Below are 19,666 nucleotides of genomic sequence, written 5' to 3' on the forward strand. Positions count from 1 at the left end.
GCCTTCTGGGGTATCCCCAAGCTTAGGATTTTGGTTGTCCATGAATTTTACCTTGGGGTGCCTTGGGAATCCCCAAGCTTAGGCTCTTGCCACTCCTTATTCCATAATCCATCAAATCTTTACCCAAAAGTTGAAAACTTCACAACACAAAACTCAACAGAAAATCTCATTAGCTCCTTTAGTATAAGAAAACAAACCACCACCTAAGGTACTATAATGAACTCATTCTTTATTTATATTGGTGTTAAACCTACTGTATTCCAACTTCTCTATGGTTCATAACCTCCTATACTAGCCATAGATTCATCAAAATAAGCAAACAACACGCGAAAAACAGAATCTGTCAAAAACAGAACAGTCTGTAGTAGTCTGTAGGTTTTGAATACTTTTGTAACCCCAAAAATTCTGAAATAAATTGCTGGACGTGAGGAATTTATCTATTGATCATCTGCAAAAAGTATCAACCTAATCGCACTCTCCAGTAAAAAAATGGCAGCAAATCTCGTGAGCGCTAAAGTTTCTGTTTTTTACAGCAAGATCGCAAAGACTTTCCCCAAGTCTTCCCAAAGGTTCTACTTGGCACAAACACTATTTAAAATCATAAAACCACATGTAAACAGATGCTATATGAATGATTTATTACTAAGCAGAACCAAAAAGCAAGAAACAAAAATAAAATTGGACAAGCGCTATCGTTTAACGCCCCTAGCTAGGCATTGATAATTTCAATGATGCTCACATGAAAGACAAGAATTGAAGCACAAAGAGAGCATCATGAAACACGTGACAAACACATCTAAGTCTAACATACTTCCAATGCATAGGCATCTTATAGGCAAACAAATTATCATAGCAAGCAAAAACTAGCATATGCAAGGAAGCGGAAAGAAACAATAGCAATCTCAACATAACAGACATAATTTAGTAACATGAAAATTTCTACAATCATATTTTCCTCTCTCATAATAATTACATGTGGGATCATAAGAAAATTCAACAAAATAGCTATCACATAAAATATTTTCAACACGATCCACATGCATGCAAAGTTGACACTCTTCCAAAATAGTGGGATTGACATTAACTAAAGTCATGACCTCTCCAAACCCACTTTTATCATAAATTTCATAAGAATGAACATTATCCAAATATGTGGGATCTAAAGTTGACACTCTTCCAAACCCACTTTCAGTATTATTGCAAACATTATTATCAATCTCATATTCATCATGGGGCTTAAATAAATTTTCAAGATTGTAAGAAGAATCACCCCAATCATGATCACTGCAACAAGTAGTGGACATAGCAAAACTAGCATCCCCAATCTTAGGGTTTTGCATATTATTAGCACAATTTACATTCATAGAATTTATAATAACATCATTGCAACCATGCTTTTCATCGAAGGAACTATCAAGTATGGGTGCAATAGCAACGACCTCATGTTTAACATAAGGAACTATAGCAAATTCATCTTCATAGATATTGGCATCATGGCCACAAGAATAGAAAGCATCATGTTCATCAAGGGATATTTCAATCAAATCATCGGAATCATAATTATCTATAGATTCATGCATATCATTATTTTCTTCCGAAGCAACGGTCATTCTTTCAATAAATTCTTTGACATAGACATTATGAGCATAGTTTTCATAGCAATATTTAAGTATGTCAAAATTTTCAGATTTGTAGAGAGTAATATCATACTTTTCAATCAAAGAAGCAACTTCATAAGCACCCTTAAAAGTAACAAATTCTTCAATTTGTTCAATATCATAGTAACTATAAACACCCTTTGCATAAGAAGATAAGATTTCATTTTCATTAAACTCACATAGGTAGGGAAGGTGTTTTTTAGGGTTCTTAGAGCAACAAGTAAAACCACAAATTTCACAAAGATTCCAAGCATAACACAACAATCTGTTTATTTGATTCCATAAGAGTTTCCCTTTTTCAGACAAACGGTGACGCACAAAATGAGCATGCTCATCTAAAGATTTCCCATCAACCAAGCTAGTTGGGGTTTCAGCATGAGTGCATAAGGATCAAAGATGATCCAAGTAGAACACTTTAAGTGGATTCATATAAATAGATTTTTAGCAAGCAAAGATGCAAGAAAATAGAAGGCATGTGGAAACACAAAAGAAAAGACATACGAGAAGAGGGCGAAGAAAAGGCAAAGGTGAAGTGGGGGAGAGGAAAACAAGAGGCAAATGGCAAATAATGTAATGCGAGGGATACGAGTTTGTGATGGGTACTTGGTATGTCTTGACTTGTGGTAGATCTCCCCGGCAACGGCGCCAGAAATCCTTCTTGCTACCTCTTGAGCACTGCATTGGTTTTCCCTTGAAGAGGAAAGGGTGATGCAGTAAAGTAGCGTAAGTATTTCCCTCAGTTTTTGAGAACCAAGGTATCAATCTAGTAGGGGACTACACGCAAGTCCCTCGTAACTACACAAACAAATAAGAACCTCGCAACCAATGCGATAAAGGGGTTGTCAATCCCTTCACGATCACTTACGAGAGTGAGATCCGATAGAGATAATAATAATAAGATAAATATTTTTGGTATTTTTATGATGTAGATTTAAAGTAAAGATTGCGAAATAAATAGATTGGAAACTTATATGATAAAAGATAGACCCGGGGGCCATAGGTTTCACTAGTGGCTTCTCCCAAGATAGCATAAGTATTACGGTGGGTGAACAAATTACTGTCGAGCAATTGATAGAAAAGTGCATAATTATGAGAATATCTAGGCTTGATCATGTGTATAGGCATCACGTCCGCGACAAGGTGACCGAAACGATTCTACATCTACTACTATTACTCCCCACATCGAAAGCTATCCAACATGCATCTAGAGTATTAAGTTCATAAGAACAGAGTAATGCATTAAGCAAGATGACATGATGTAGAGGGATAAACTCAAGCAATATGATATAAACCCCATCTTTTTATACTCGATGGCAAAAATACAATACGTGCCTTGCTGTCACTGGGAAAGGACACCGCAAGATTGAACCCAAAGCTAAGCACTTCTCCCATTGCAAGAAAGATCAATCTAGTAGGCCAAACCAAACTGATAATTCGAAGAGATTTGCAAAGATAATTAAATCATGCATATAAGAATTCAGAGAAGAACCAAATATTGTTCATAGATAATATTGATCATAAACCTCCAATTCATTGGATCTCGACAAACACACCGCAAAAAGAGTTACATCGAATAGATCTCCAAGAAGATCAATGAGAACTTTTTATTGAGATCCAAAGAGAGAGAAGAAGCCATCTAGCTAATAACTATGGACCCGAAGGTCTGAGGTAAACTACTCACACATCATCGAAGAGGCTATGGTGTTGATGTAGAAGCCCTCCGTGATCGATTCCCCCTCCGGCGGAGCTCCGGAAAAGGCCCCAAGATGGGATCTCTTGGGTACAGAAGGTTGCAGCGGTGGAAATAGGGTTTCATGGCGCTCCTGGATGTTTTTTGGGGTATATGGGTATATATAGGAGGAAGAAGTAGGTCGGTGGAGCTACAAGGGGCCCACGAGGGTGGGGGGCGCGCCCAGGGGGCAGGCGCGCCTCCCTGCCTCGTGGCCTCCTTGTTGATTTCTTGACGTCTACTCCAAGTCCCCTTGATCACGTTTGTTCCAAAAATAACTCTCTCGAAGGTTTCATTCTGTTTGGATTCCGTTTGATATTCCTTTTTTGAGAAACACTGAAATAGAAAAAAACAGCAATTTGCACTGGGCCTTGGGTTAGTAGGTTAGTCCCAAAAAATAATATAAAAGTGTATAAATAAGCCCATTAACATCCAAAACAGATAATATAATAGCATGGAACAATCAAAATTATAGATACGTTGGAGACGTATCAGAAACCTATGGGAAGGATTAATGATGTTCTTATTGTTGCAAATAGGAATTATGTGCCCGTAGATTTCATTGTTCTTGATATAGATTGCAATCCTACATGTCCTATTATTCTTGGTAGACCTTTCCTTAGAACGATTGGTGCAATTATTGACATGAAAGAAGGAAATATTAGATTCCAAATTCCGCTAAGGAAAGGCATGGAACACTTTCCTAGAAAGAAAATTAAATTACCTTATGAATCTATTATGAGAGCCACATATGGATCGCATACCAAAGATGATAATACCTAGATCTATTCTTGTTTTCATGCCTAGCTAGGGGCGTTAAACGATAGCGCTTGTTGGGAGGCAACCTGATTTTATTTTTGTTCCTTGCTTTTTGTTCATATTTAGTAAGAAATAAATCATCTATCCTCTGTTATGATTGTGTTTTTATGTTTTAATTAGTTTTTGTGCCAAGTAAATCCTTTAGGATCTTCTTGGATGATTGTTATTTGATCTTGCTGAAAAAAACAGAAAGTATGCACTAACGAGAATAATTTTAATTTTTAACCAGAGAGCGATAAAATACTGATTCCAATTGTAGTAGGTCAATACGAAAATTATTTAGGATTTCCTAATTTTAATTTTTAACCAGAGAGCGATAAAATACTGATTCCAATTGTAGTAGGTCAATACGAAAATTATTTAGGATTTCCTAATTTTAATTTTTAACCAGAGAGCGATAAAATACTGATTCCAATTGTAGTAGGTCAATACGAAAATTATTTAGGATTTCCTAATTTTAATTTTTAACCAGAGAGCGATAAAATACTGATTCCAATTGTAGTAGGTCAATACGAAAATTATTTAGGATTTCCTAATTTTAATTTTTAACCAGAGAGCGATAAAATACTGATTCCAATTGTAGTAGGTCAATACGAAAATTATTTAGGATTTCCTAATTTAGATCCTAAGATTGGGGATTACCAAGGCACCCCAAGGTAAAATTCAAGGACAACCAAAAGCCTAAGCTTGGGGACGCCCTGGAAGGCATCCCCTCTTTCGTCTTCATCTATCGGTAACTTTACTTGAGGCTATATTTTTATTCACCACATGATATGTGTTTTGCTTGGAGCATCTTGTATGATTTGAGTCTTTTCTTTTTAGTTTACCACAATCATCCTTGCTGTACACACCCTTTGGGAGAGACACACATGAATCGGAATTTATTAGAATACTCTATGTGTTTCACTTATATCTTTTGAGCTAGATAATTTTGCACTAGTGCTTCACTTATATCTTTTTAGAGCACGGTGGTGGTTTTATTTTATAGAAATTATTGATATCTCATGCTTCACTTATATTATTTTGAGAGTCTTTTAGAATAGCATGACAATTTGCTTTGGTTATGAAATTAGTCCTAATATGATAGACATCCGGGATGGGTATAATATAAAATTTCATATAGAGTGCATTAAATGTTATGAGAAGTTTGATTCTTGATAGTTGTTTTGAGATATAAAGGTGGTAATATTAAAGTTGTGCTAGTTGAGTAATTATGGAATTGAGAAATACTTGTGTTGAAGTTGGCAAGTCCCGTAGCATGCACGTATGGTAAACATTGTGTGACAAATTTGAAGCATGGGGTGTTCTTTGATTGCTTTCCTTATGAGTGGCGGTCGGGGACGAGCGATGGTCTTTTATTACCAATCTATCCCCCTAGGAGCATGCGCGTAGTGCTTGGTTTTGATGACTACTAGATTTTTTTCAATAAGTATATGAGTTCTTTATGACTAATGTTGAGTCCATGGATTATATACACTCTCACCCTTCCATCATTGCTAGCCTCTTCGGTACCGTGCATTGCCCTTTCTCACCTCGAGAGTTGGTGCAAACTTCACCGGTGCATCCAAACCCAGTGATATGATACGCTCTATCACACATAAGCCTCCTTATATCTTCCTCAAAACAGCCACCATACCTACCCATTATGGCATTTCCATAGCTATTCTGAGATATTTTGCCATGCAACTTTCCACCGTTCCATTTATTATGACACGCTCCATCATTGTCATATTGCTGTGCATGATCATGTAGTTGACATTGTATTTGTGGCAAAGCCACCTTCATAATTCTTTCATACACGTCACTCTTTATTCATTGCATATCCCAGTACACCGCCGGAGGCATTCACATAGAGTCATATTTTGTTCTAAGTATCGAGTTGTAATTCTTGAGTTGTAAAGTAAATAAAAGTGTGATGATTTTCATTATTAGAGCATTGTCCCATGTGAGGAAAGTTCTTCTAAAAAAAGATAAAGTCCATAAAAAGGAGAGGCCCAAAAAAATGAGAGAAAAAGAGAGAAGGGGCAATGTTACTATCCTTTTTCCACACATGTGCTTCAAAGTAGCACCATGATCTTCATGATAGAGAGTCTCTTATGTTGTAAATTTCTTATACTAGTGGGAATTTTTCATTATAGAACTTGGCTTGTATATTCCAACAATGGGCTTCCTCAAATGCCCTAGGTCTTCGTGATCAAGCAAGTTGGATGCACACCCACTTAGTTACTTTTGTTGAGCTTTCATATACTCATAGGTCTAGTGCATCCATTGCATGGCAATCCCTAGTCCTTGCATTGACATCAATTGATGGGAATCTCCATAGCCCGTTGATTAGCTGCGTCAATGTGAGACTTTCTCCCTTTTTGTCTTCTCACACAACCTCCATCTTCATATTCCATTCCACCCATAGTGCTATATCCATGGCTCGCACTCATATATTGCGTGAAAGTTAAAAGAGTTTGAAAAGACTAAAGTATGAATCAATTGCTTGGCTTGTCATCGGGGTTTTGCATGATGGAAAAATTTTTTGTGATGAAAATGAAGCATGGCAAAACTATATGGATTTGTAGGGATGAGCTTTCTTTGGCTATGTTATTTTGATAAGACATAATTGCTTGGTTAGCATTGCTTGAAGTATTATTATTTTTATGTCAATATTAAACTTCTGTCTAGAATCTTTCGGATCTAAGCATTCAAGAGAAATACATTGAAAATTATGTTAGGTAGCATTCCACATCAAAAATTCTGTTTTTATCATTTACCTACTCATGGACGAGCAGGAATTAAGCTTGGGGATGCTTGACACGTCTCCAACGTATCTATAATTTTTGATTGTTCCATGCTATTATATTATCTGTTTTGGATGTTTATGGGCTTTATTATACACTTTTATATTATTTTCGGGACTAACCTATTAACCGAAAGGCCAGTGCAAATTGCTGTTTTTTTTGCCTATTTCAGTGTTTGGCAGAAAAGGAATATCAAACAGAATCAAACAGAATGAATCCTTCGTGAGGATTTTTTTTGGAACAAACGTGATCCAGGAGACTTGGAGTGGACGTCAAGGAAGCAGCGAGGCGGCCATGAGGCAGGGCGGCGTGCCCCCCACCATCGTGGGCCCCTTGCAACTCCACCGACCTACTTCTTTCGCCTATATATACTCTTATACCCTAAAGACATCCAGGGGAGCCACGAAACCACTTTTCCACCGATCCAACCTTCTGTACCCGTGAGATCCCATCTTGGGACCTTTTCCGATGATCTGCCGGAGGGGGATTCGATCATGGAGGGTTTCTACATCAACACCATAGCCTCTCCGATGATGTGTGAGTAGTTTACCATGGACCTTCGGGTCCATAGTTATTAGCTAGATGGCTTCTTCTCTCTCTTTGGATCTCAATACAAAGTTCTCCTCAATGTTCTCGGAGATCTATTCGATGTAATTCTTTTCGCAGTGTGTTTGCCAAGATCCGATGAATTGTGGGTTTATGATTAAAGATTATCTATGAACAATATTTGATTCTTCTCTGAATTCTTATATGCATGATTTGATATCTTTGCAAGTCTCTTTGAATTATCAGTTCGGTTTGGCCTACTAGATTGATCTTTCTTGCAATGGGAGAAGTGCTTAGCTTTGGGTTCAATCTTGCGGCGTCCTTTCCTAGTGACAGCAGGGGTAGCAAGGCCGTATTGTATTGTTGCCATCGAGGATAAAAATACGGGGTTTATATCATATTGCTTGAGTTTATCCCTCTACATCATGTCATCTTGCCTAATGCATTACTCTGTTCTTATGAACTTAATACTCTAGATGCATGCTGGATAGCGACCGATGTGTGGAGTAATAGTAGTAGATGCAGAATCGTTTCGGTCTACTTGACACGGACGTGATGCCTATGTTCATGATCATGCCTAGATATCATCATAACTATGCGCTTTTCTATCATTTGCTCGGCAGTAATTCGTTCACCCACCGTAATATATGCTATCTTGAGAGAAGCCACTAGTGAAACCTATGGCCCAGGGTCTACTTTACATCATATAAGTTTCCGATCTACAATTCTAGTTTACTATTTATTTTGCAATCTTTACTTTTCAATCTATACAACAAAAATACCAAAAATATTTATCTTATTATCTCTATCAGATCTCACTTTCGTAAGTGACCGTGAAGGGATTGACTACCCCTTTATCGCATTGGTTTCGAGGTTCTTGTTTGTTTGTGCAGGTACTAGGTGACTTGCGTGTAGTCTCCTACTGGATTGATACCTTGGTTCTCAAAAACCGAGGGAAATACTTATGCTACTTTGCTGCATCACCCTTTCCTCTTCAAGGGAAAACCAACGCATACTCAAGAGGTAGCACTAGACAACTCTCAGATACCATAAACGGCCGCACAGGAGGAAATGAATTTGAGGCAAAATAAGCAACATATTATACATCAGCCTTGTTTCATAATACAAAAGTTTGGACAAGAGGGATACATTCATTCAAAAATAATGTCTTTCGAGCATTGGCCCTCTACAATGCGGGATCCTTCGAGGACGTCGTCAAAATACCACTCCGGCATATGGTGCTCTTTGCCCGCGGGTGGTCCCTCGGTGACGGCATTCATATTCACCCACTGCACTTTGACATGGGCGAAGGCCATCCATGCACCTTCGATGCATACCGACCGCTTCACGACATCGAGCCGGGGGCAGGCACTGACCAGCCGCTTCATGAGCCCGAAGTAGCTGCTAGGTATGGGTTCGACGGGCCAAAGATGGATTATAACATTCCTCATGGCCAATCCAGCCACCCTATGCAATTCGGCCAACTGCTTCAGTTGATCGCTGAGGGGCACTGGATGCTCTGGCGCAAGGTACTGCGACCAGAACAACTTTTCCATCACGCTCCCCTCTTCGGCTCGGAAGGACTCCGCAGCATCAGCAACACTCCGGGGCAGGTCTGCAAATGCTCCTGGAGAACTCCAAATCCGGGTCAGCAAGATATACTTTCTTTTCACAAATTTGCTTTGCATGTTAAAAGCCTTACCCACCGCAATCTGCTTTGCTTCTTGGATCTCCCGACAGGCGCTTTGGGATTCGGCCAGGGCCTCCTGTGCACTTTGGAGGGCCTTAGCAAGTTCAGAATTTTGATCCGAAATCTTGCGCTCCAAGGACTCACATTTGCTTATAGCATCCTTGAGCTCTTGCCGGACTTCCTCCACTCTTGATTCATGTTTCAGGCGAGCGGCTCGTGCCTCTTCCGCCTCCTTCTTGGCTTTGGCCAGCGCGCTCTTGAGGGTCTCAACCTCAGACGCGTCAGCTATGAACATAATTATAACACTCATTTAGATAACAAATCAGAGCTGATCTCATTTCTGACGTGTTTCAGTATCACATACCTTGCTTTTCCTCTAACTTCCGCCTTAGCTTGGACGCTTCAGCGGCATGGGAAGCTGACGCCTGCATCGCAACTTGTTTGTTCAAATAGATATGTATGTTAATCTCCTGTGCAAGTTATTAGATCCTTTGTTCGGCCTTTCTTCGCAAACACCGAACAGAGTCTCATGGGCTACTATCTATACACAGGCATTCCTCTTATATAGCTAAAAGGCATCATATCACATACCTGCAAGCCTCTCAGAAGGCTAGTGTAGGCCTCGTTCAACCCGCCTTTTGCGGACCGAACCTTTTCAATCATTGTAACCATAAGGGTACGATGTTCTTCCACAATGGTAGCGCTCTGAAGTGCTCCCACCAGAGTGTCCGGCGCCTCCGGATTGGCAGAGGTCGCCGGTGGGGTGGGCGTGCCCCCTTCTTTCGAAGGAGGCTACTCATATGACTCCGGAGCCATGTGGGTCTCCGGAATGACATTTGGTTGGGGGCCAAATTGGACGTGGCCCCCCGTCTCTAGTCTCCATGGGGGTCGGCTCCCCCATGTTCTCGGCAGTAGGGATATCACCCTTTGGCGCTGTCTTGGCGGCCTCCCGCACTTCTCCCTGTCCCAGAAGGGTTCTTCGGGACAACACCTCAGTGTTATCCGTAGGAGTGGGGGGGCGGGGTGGCCGGTGGGGGTGACTCGCTCTCCATCATGTTCGGACCCAGCGAGTTCCTAGAAGATGAGGATCACTGGGGAGGTGACGAGCCGGACTGCAGCACGCAATTCAACGTGTTACAACCACAAGGCAAAAAGCCGGATATATATACAGTACCTTCCAATACTTACGATCCGGCTAGGGGCTTTGGCCTGGGGCGCCACTCGTCGGCGTCCGTCTTGGAATCATCCGTAGGGGAGGTTCTCCCTTTCTTGGACGCTTCCGCATCTAGATCCACGGAAGCTGCCCTCTTCTTCTTTCTCCCCTTAAGGGGGGAGTTGCTTTCTTCCTCCTCCTCTTTGTTGGCGAACATAGCAATAATTCAAAAAATTCCTACGTTTCACCAAGATCAATCTAGGAGATGCTAGCAATGAGAGAGAGGGAGTGCATGTTCATACCCTTGAAGATCGCTAAGCGGAAGCGTTACAAGGAACACGGATGATGGAGTCGTACTCGCGACATTTCAAATCGCGGAAGATCCGATCTAGCGCTGAATGGACGGTGCCTCCATGTTCAACACACGTACAGCCCAGGGATGTTTCCTCCTTCTTGATCTAGCAAGGGGGAGGAGAAGTTGAGGGAGAGCTCCGACATCACGACGGCGTGGTGGTGGAGCTTGGAGTTCTCCGGCAGGGCTTCGCCAAGCACTATGGAGGAGGAGGTGTTGGAGAGGGGAAGGGCTACACCAGGGAAAGGGTACGGCATCCCTCCCACACCCTCTCTATTTATGTGGTGAAGGGAGAGGGGGCCGCCCCCTAGATGCATCTAGAGGGGGGCGACGGCTAAGGGTGGACTTGCCCCCCAAGTCAGGTGGGAGGCTAAGGGTGGACCCTTGTTCAGCCTACTTGGCCCACCGGGGCAGGTTGCCCCACCCGGTGGACCCCTGGACACCTTTCGGTGGTCCCCGTACAATACCAATAACCCCCGAAATTATTCCGGCGACTGAAACTGGACTTGCCATATACAATTCTTCACCTCTGTACCATTTCAGAACCCCTCGTGACGTCCGGGATCTCATCCGAGACTCCGAACAACCTTCGGTAACCACATACTATTTCGGATAACTACTCTAGCATCACCAAACCTTAAGTGTGTAGACTCTACGGGTTCGGGAACCATGCAGCCATGACCAAGACATCTCTCCGGCCAATAACCAATAGCGGGATCTGGATACCCATGTTGGCTCCCACATGTTCCACGATGATCTCATCGGATGAACCACAATGTCGAGGATTCAATCAATCCCGTATACGATTCCCTTTGACTATTGGTATGTTACTTGCCCGAGATTCGATCGTCGGTATCTCTATACCTCGTTCAATCTTGTTACCGGCAAGTCTCTTTACTCGTTCCATAACGCGTGATCCCATGGCTAACTCCTTAGTCACATTGAGCTCATTATGATGATGCATTACCGAGTGGGCCCAGAGATACCTCTCCGTCATATGAAGTGACAAATCTCAGTCTCGATTCGTGCCAACCCAACAGACACTTTCAGAGATACCTGTAGTGCACCTTTATAGCCACCCAGTTGCGTTGTGACATTGGGTACACCCAAAGCACTCCTACGGGATCCGGGAGTTGCACAATCTCATGGTCTAAGGAAACGATACTTGACATTAGAAAAGCTCTAGCAAACGAACTACACGATCTTGTGCTATGCTTAGGATTGGGCCTTGTCCATCACATCATTCTCCTAATGATGTGATCCTGTTATCAACGACATCCAATGTCCATGGTCAGGAAACCATGACCATCAATTGATCAACGAGCTAGTCAACTAGAGGCTTACTAGGGACATATTATGATCTATGTATTCACACATGCATTACAGTTTCCGGTCAATACAATTATAGCATGAACAATAGACAATTATCATGAACAAGGAAATATAATAATAACCACTTTATTATTGCCTCTAGGGCATATTCCCAACAGTCTCCCACTTCCACTAGAGTCAATAATCTAGTTACATTGTGATGAATCGAACACCCATAGAGTTCTGGTGTTGATCATGTTTTGCTCATGGAAGAGGTTTAGTCAACGGATCTGCGACATTCAGATCCGTATGCACTTTACAAATATCTATGTCTCCATGATGAATATATTCACGAATGGAGTTGAAGCAACGGTTCATATGCCTGGCTTCTTATGAAACCTGGGCTCCTTGGCAAGGGCAATAGCTCTAGTGTTGTCACATAAGATAGTCATCGGGCTCGACACATTGGGAATGACTCCTAGGGCGGTGATGAACTCCTTCATCCAGACTGCTTCCTGTGTTGCCTCTGAGGTAGCTATGTACTCCGCTTCACATGTAGATGCCGCCACGATGCTTTGCTTGCAACTGCACCAGCTGACTACCCCACCATTCAAAATATGCATGTATCCGGTTTGTGACTTGGAGTCATCCAGATCTGTGTCGAAGCTAGCATCGACGTAACCCTTTACGACGAGCTCTTCATCACCTCCATAAACGAGAAACATATCCTTAGTCCTTTTCAGGTACTTTAGGATATTCTTGACTGTTGCCCAGTGTTCCATACTAGGATTACTTTGGTACCTCCCTACCAAACTTACAACAAGGTTCAAATCAGGTCTGGTACACAACATGGCATACATAATAGACCCTATGGCTGAGGCATAGGGGATGCCACTCATCTTTTCTCTATCTTTTGCCGAGGTCAGGCATTGAGCTATGCTCAATCTCACACCTTGCAATACAGGCAAGAACCCCTTCTTGGACTGATCCATATTGAACTTCTTCAATATCTTGTCAAGGTATGTGCTTTGTGAAAGACCAATGAGGCGTCTCGATCTATCTCTATAGATCCTGATGCCTAATATGCAAGCAGCTTCTCCAAGGTCCTTCATTGAAAAACACTTATTCAAGTAGGCCTTTATGCTTTCCAAAATTTCTATATCATTTCCCATCAACAGTATGTCATCCACATATAATATGAGAAATGCTACAGAGCTCCCACTCACTTTATTGTAAACACATGCTTCTCCATAAGTCTGCATAAACCCAAACGCTTTTCATCAAAGCGAATGTTCCAACTCCGAGATGCTTACACCAGCCCATAGATGGAGCGCTGGAGTTTGCATACCTTGTCAGCATTCTTAGGATCGACAAAACCTTCCGGCTGCATCATATACAATTCTTCCTTAAGGAAACCATTAAGGAATGCTGTTTTGACGTCCATTTGCCATATATCATAATCATAGAATGCGGCAATTGCTAACATGATTCTGACGGACTTCATCTTCGCTGCGGGTGAGAAGGTCTCATCGTAGTCAACCCCTTGAACTTGTGGATAACCCTTAGTGACAAGCCGAGCCTTATAGATGGTCACATTACCATCCGCGTCAGTCTTCTTCTTAAAGATCCATTTATTCTCTATGGCTTGCCGATCATCGGAAAAGTCTGTCAAAGTCCATACTTCGTTTTCATACATGGATCCTATCTCGGATTTCATGGCTTCAAGCCATTTGTTGGAATCCGGGCCCGCCATCGCTTCTTCATAGTTCGAAGGCTCACCATTGTCTAACAACATGATTTCTAGGACAGGTTGCCGTACCACTTTGGTGCGGGACGTGTCCTTGTGGACCTACGAAGTTTAGTAGCAACTTGATCCGAAGTTTCATGATCTTCATCATTAACTTCATCTTTAGTCGGTGCAGGCACCACAGAAATATCTTCCTGAGCTGTGCTACTCTCCAGTTCAAGAGGCAGTACCTCATCAAGTTCTACTTTCCTCCCACTTACTTCTTTTGAGAGAAACTCTTTCTCTAGAAAGGATCCATTCTTGGCAACAAAGATCTTGCCTTCAGATCTGAGGTAGAAGGTATACCCAATAGTTTCCTTAGGGTAACCTATAAGACGTATTTTTCTGACTTGGGTTCGAGCTTTTCAGGTTGAAGTTTCTTGACATAAGCATCGCATCCCCAAACTTTCAGAAACGACAGCTTAGGTTTCTTTCCAAACCATAATTCATATGGTGTCGTCTCAACGGATTTCGACGGAGCCCTATTTAAAGTGAATGCGGCAGTCTCTAAAGCATAACCCCAAAATGATAGCGGTAGATCGGTAAGAGACATCATAGATCGCACCATATCCAATAGAGTGCGATTACAACGTTCGGACACACCATTTCGCTGAGGTGTTCCAGGCGGCGTGAGTTGTGAAACAATTCCACATTTCCTTAGGTGCGTGCAAAACTCATGACTCAAGTATTCTCCTCCATGTTCTGATCGTAAGAACTTTATTTTCTTGTCACGTTAATTTCTACCTCACTCTGAAATTCCTTGAACTTTTCAAAGGTCTCAGACTTGTGTTCCATTAAATAGACATACCCATATCTACTTAAGTCATCAACAAGGGTGAGAACATACGATAGCCACTGTGAGCCTCAACGTTCATTGGACCGCACACATCAGTATGTATGATTTCCAATAAGTTGGTTGCTCGCTCCATTGTTCCGGAGAACGGAGTCTTAGTCATTTTTCCCATGAGGCATGGTTCGCACATGTCAAATGATGCATAATCAAGAGACTCCAAAAGTCCATCTGCATGGAGTTTCTTCATTTGTTTGACACCAATGCGACCAAGACAGCAGTGCCACAAGTATGTGGGACTATCATTATCAACCTTACATCTTTTGGCATTCACACTATAAATATGTGTAACATCACGTTCGAGATTAAACAAAAATAAACCATTGACCATTGGGGCATGACCATAAAACATATCTCTCATATAAATGGAACAACCATTATTCTTGGATTTAAATGAGTAGCCATCTCACATTAAACGAGATCTAGATACAATGTTCATGCTCAAAGCTGGCACTAAATAACAATTATTGAGGTTTAAAACTAATCCCGTAGGCAGATGTAGAGGTAGCGTGCCGACGGCGATTCGACCTTGGAACCATTCCCGACGTGCATCGTCACCTCGTCCTTCGCCAGTCTCCGCTTATTCCGCAGCTCCTATTTTGAGTTACAAATATGAGCAACCGCACCGGTATCAAATACCCAGGAGCTACTACGAGCGCTGTTAAGGTACACATCAATAACATGTATATCACATATACCTTTGGTGTTGCTGGCCTTCTTATCCGCTAAGTACTTGGGGCAGTTCCGCTTCCAATGACCATTTCCCTTGCAATAAAAGCACTGAGTCGTGGGCTGGGTTCCATTCTTCGGCTTCTTCCCAGCAACTAATTTACTAGGCGCGGCAACTCCCTTGCCGTCCTTCTTGAAGTTCTTCTTACTCTTGCCTTTCTTGAAACTAGTGGTTTTATTCACCATCAGCATTTGATGTTCCTTTTTGATTTCCACCTCCGCTGACTTCAGCATTGAATATAACTCAGGAATGGATTTCTCCATCCCTTGCATATTGTAGTTCATCACAAAGCTCTTGTAGCTAGGTGGAAGCGACTGGAGGATCTTGTCAATGACCGAGTCATCTGGAAGATTAACTCCCAGCTGAGACAAGCGGTTGTGCAATCCAGACATTTTGAGTATGTGCTCGCTGACATAACTGTTTTCCTCCATCTTACAACTATAGTACTTGTCAGAGACTTCATATCTCTCGACCCGGGCATGAGCTTGGAAAACCATTTTCAAGTCTTGGAACATCTCATATGCTCGGTGTTGCTCAAAACGCTTTTGGAGCCCCGATTATAAGCTGTAAAGCATGCTGCACTGAACCAGGGAGTAATCATCACTACGTGACTACCAGGCATTCATAACGTCTTGAGTTGCTGGGAAAATGGGTGCGTCACCTAGCGGTGCTTCAAGGACATATGCTTTCTTGGCAGCTATGAGGATGATCCTCAGGTTACGGACCCAATTCGTATAGTTGCTACCATCGTCTTTCAATTTGGTTTTCTCTAGGAACGCGTTGAAGTTGAGGGCAACATTAGCGTGGGCCATTTGATCTACAAGACATATTGTAAAGACATTTTAGACTAAGTTCATGATAATTAAGGTCATCTAATCAAATTATTTAATGAACTCCCACTCAGATAGACATCCCTCTAGTCATCTAAGTGATACATGATCTGAATCGACTAGGCCGTGTCCGATCATCACGTGAGACGGACTAGTCATCAACAGTGAACATCTCCATGTTGATCGCATCTACTATACGACTCATGTTCGACCTTTCGGTCTCTTGTGTTCCGAGGCCATGTCTGTACATGCTAGGCTCGTCAAGTCAACCTAAGTGTTTCACATGTGTAAATCTGGCTTACACCCGTTGTATGTGAACATTAGAATCTATCACACCCGATCATCACGTGGTGCTTCGAAACAACGAACCTTCACAACGGTGCACAGTTAGGGGGGACACTTTCTTGAAATTTTAGTGAGGGATCATCTTATTTATGCTACCTTCGTTCTAAGCAAATAAGATGTAAACATGCCAAACATCACATGCAAATCATAAAGTGACATGATATGGCCAATATCATCTTGCGCCTTTGATCTCCATCTTCGCGGTGCGGCATGATCACCATCGTCACCGACATAACACCATGATCTCCATCATCGTGTCTTCATGAAGTTGTCTCGCCAACTATTACTTCTACTACTATGGCTAACGGTTAGCAATAAAGTAAAGTAACCACATGGCGTTTTCATTGACACGCTGGTCATACAATAAATTAAGACAAATCCTATGGCTCCTACCGGTTGTCATACTCATCGACATGCAAGCCGTGATTCCTATTACAAGAACATGATCAATCTCATACATCACATATATCATTCATCACATCCTTTTTGGCCATATCACATCACATAGCATACCCTGCAAAAACAAGTTAGACGTCCTCTAATTGTTGTTGCATGTTTTACGTGGCTGCTATGGGTTTCTAGCAAGAACGTTTCTTACCTATGCAAAAGCCACAATGGTGATATGTCAATTGCTATTTACCCTTCATAAGGACCCTCTTCATCGAATCCGATCCGACTAAAGTGGGAGAGACAGACACCCGCTAGCCACCTTATGCACCAAGTGCATGTCAGTCGGTGGAACCAGTCTCACGTAAGCGTACGTGTAAGGTCGGTCCGGGACGATTCATCCCACAATGCCGCCGAATCAAGATAAGACTAGTAACGGTAAGCAAATTGAACAAATCATCGCCCACAACTACTTTGTGTTCTACTCGTGCATAGAATCTACGCATAGACCTAGCTCATGATGCCACTGTTGGGGAACGTAGCAATAATTCAAAAAATTTCCTACAAGTCACCAAGATCAATCTAGGAGATGCTAGCAACGAGAGAGAGGGAGTGCATCTTCATACCCTTGAAGATCGCTAAGCGGAAGCGTTACAAGGAACACAGATGATTGAGTCGTACTCGCGGCGATTCAAATCGCGGAAGATCCGATCTAGCGCCGAACGGATGACGCCTCCACGTTCAACACAAGTACAGGTTGGAGACGTCTCCTCCTTCTTGATCCAGCAAGGGGTGAAGAGAAGTTGAGGCAGAGCTCCGGCAACACGGCGGCGTGGTGGTGGAGCTTGCAGTTCTCCGGCAGGGCTTCGCCAAGCACTACGGAGGAGAGGAGGGGAGGTGTTGGAGAGGGGAAGGGCTGCGCCAGGGAAGGGGTACGGCAGCCCTCCCACCCCCTCTCTATTTATAGGGTGAAGGGAGAGGGGGGCGGCGCCCCTAGATGCATCCAGAGGGGGAGGGGGCGGCCAAGGGGGGGACTTCCCCCCAAGTCAGGTGGGAGGCGCCCCCACCCCCTAGGGTTTTCAACCCTAGGTGCCTTGGGCCCTGGGGGGGGGCACCAGCCGACTAGGGGATGGTTCCCACCCTTGTTCAGCCCACTTGGCCCACCGGGGCAGGTGGCCCAACCCGGTGGACCCCTAAACACCTTTCGGTGGTCACGGTACAATACCGATAACCCCCGAAATTATTTCGGCGACTGAAACTGGACTTCCCATATATAATTCTTGACCTTCGGACCATTCTAGAACTCCTCGTGACATCCGGGATCTCATCCGGGACTTCGAACAACCTTCGGTAACCACATACTATTTCCCATAACAACTCTAGCGTCACCGAACCTTAAGTGTGTAGACCCTACGGGTTCGGGAACCATGCGGACATGACCGAGACATCTCTCCGGCCAATAACCAACGACGGGATCTAGATACCCATGTTGGCTCCCACATGTTCCATGATGATCTCATTGGATGAACCACGATGTCGAGGATTCAATCAACCCCGTATATGATTCCCTTTGTCTATCGGTATGTTACTTGCCCGAGATTCGATCGTCGGTATCTCTATACCTCGTTCAATCTCATTACCGGCAAGTCTCTTTACTCGTTCCATAACGCATGATCCCGTCGCTAACTCCGTAGTCACATTGAGCCCGTTATGATGATGCATTACCGAGTGGGCCCAGAGATACCTCTCCGTCATATGGAGTGACAAATCCCAGTCTCGATTCGTGGCAACCCAACAGACACTTTCAGAGATACCTGCAGTGCACCTTTATAGCCACCCAGTTATATTGTGATGTTTGGTATTCCCAAAGCACTTCTACGGTATCTGGGAGTTGAATGATCTCATGGTCTAAGGAAACGATACTTGACATTAGAAAAGCTCTAGCAAACGAACTACACGATCTTGTGCTATGCTTAGGATTGGGTCTTGCCCATCACATCATTCTCCTAATGATGTGATCCCGTTATCAACGACATCCAATGTCCATGTCAGGAAACCATGACCATCAATTGATCAACGAGCTAGTCAACTAGAGGCTTACTAGGGACATATTACGATCTATGTATTCACACATGTATTATGGTTTCTGGTCAATACAATTATAGCATGAACAATAGACAATTATCATGAACAAGGAAATATAAGAATAACCACTTTATTATTACCTCTAGGGGCTAGGTCTTGGAAATCTAGCCCATAGTAAAACATGAGACCGCAGACGAAAGTATGAAGGGGAAATCCTAGTCGACGAAGGAAATGGGGGATGGATACTGCCCCCTCTTTGGACTTCGGAGTGGGGACAATATGCTTTTCGGCAGGAAGCCGGTGGGTGATTTCCTTGGCTAGGTACCCCGCTTCCCGGAGCTCCTGGATGTTCCCCTCCGTGACGTAGGAGGCCTTCCATTTGCCCTGCGCTCCAAATCCGGACATGGCTGGAATGTTTGCGGGGGACGAAAAAGGTTGAGACTTGGGTGTTGGAGCTCGAGGGTGGATAGGCTGAGGAGGAAGAAGGCATGGGGTAAAAAAGGTGGATCCTTATCTCCTTATAAAGCAGTGAATATCATGCGCCCCCCCACGAGCCTTAAAACTCGCCTATTCCCAAGGGGTCGTGCGAGCGACACGGTTGGCTTT

The sequence above is a fragment of the Triticum urartu genome, chromosome 5 (genome assembly GCF_003073215.2).
Source record: "Triticum urartu cultivar G1812 chromosome 5, Tu2.1, whole genome shotgun sequence".
Taxonomy (NCBI): Eukaryota; Viridiplantae; Streptophyta; class Magnoliopsida; order Poales; family Poaceae; genus Triticum; species Triticum urartu.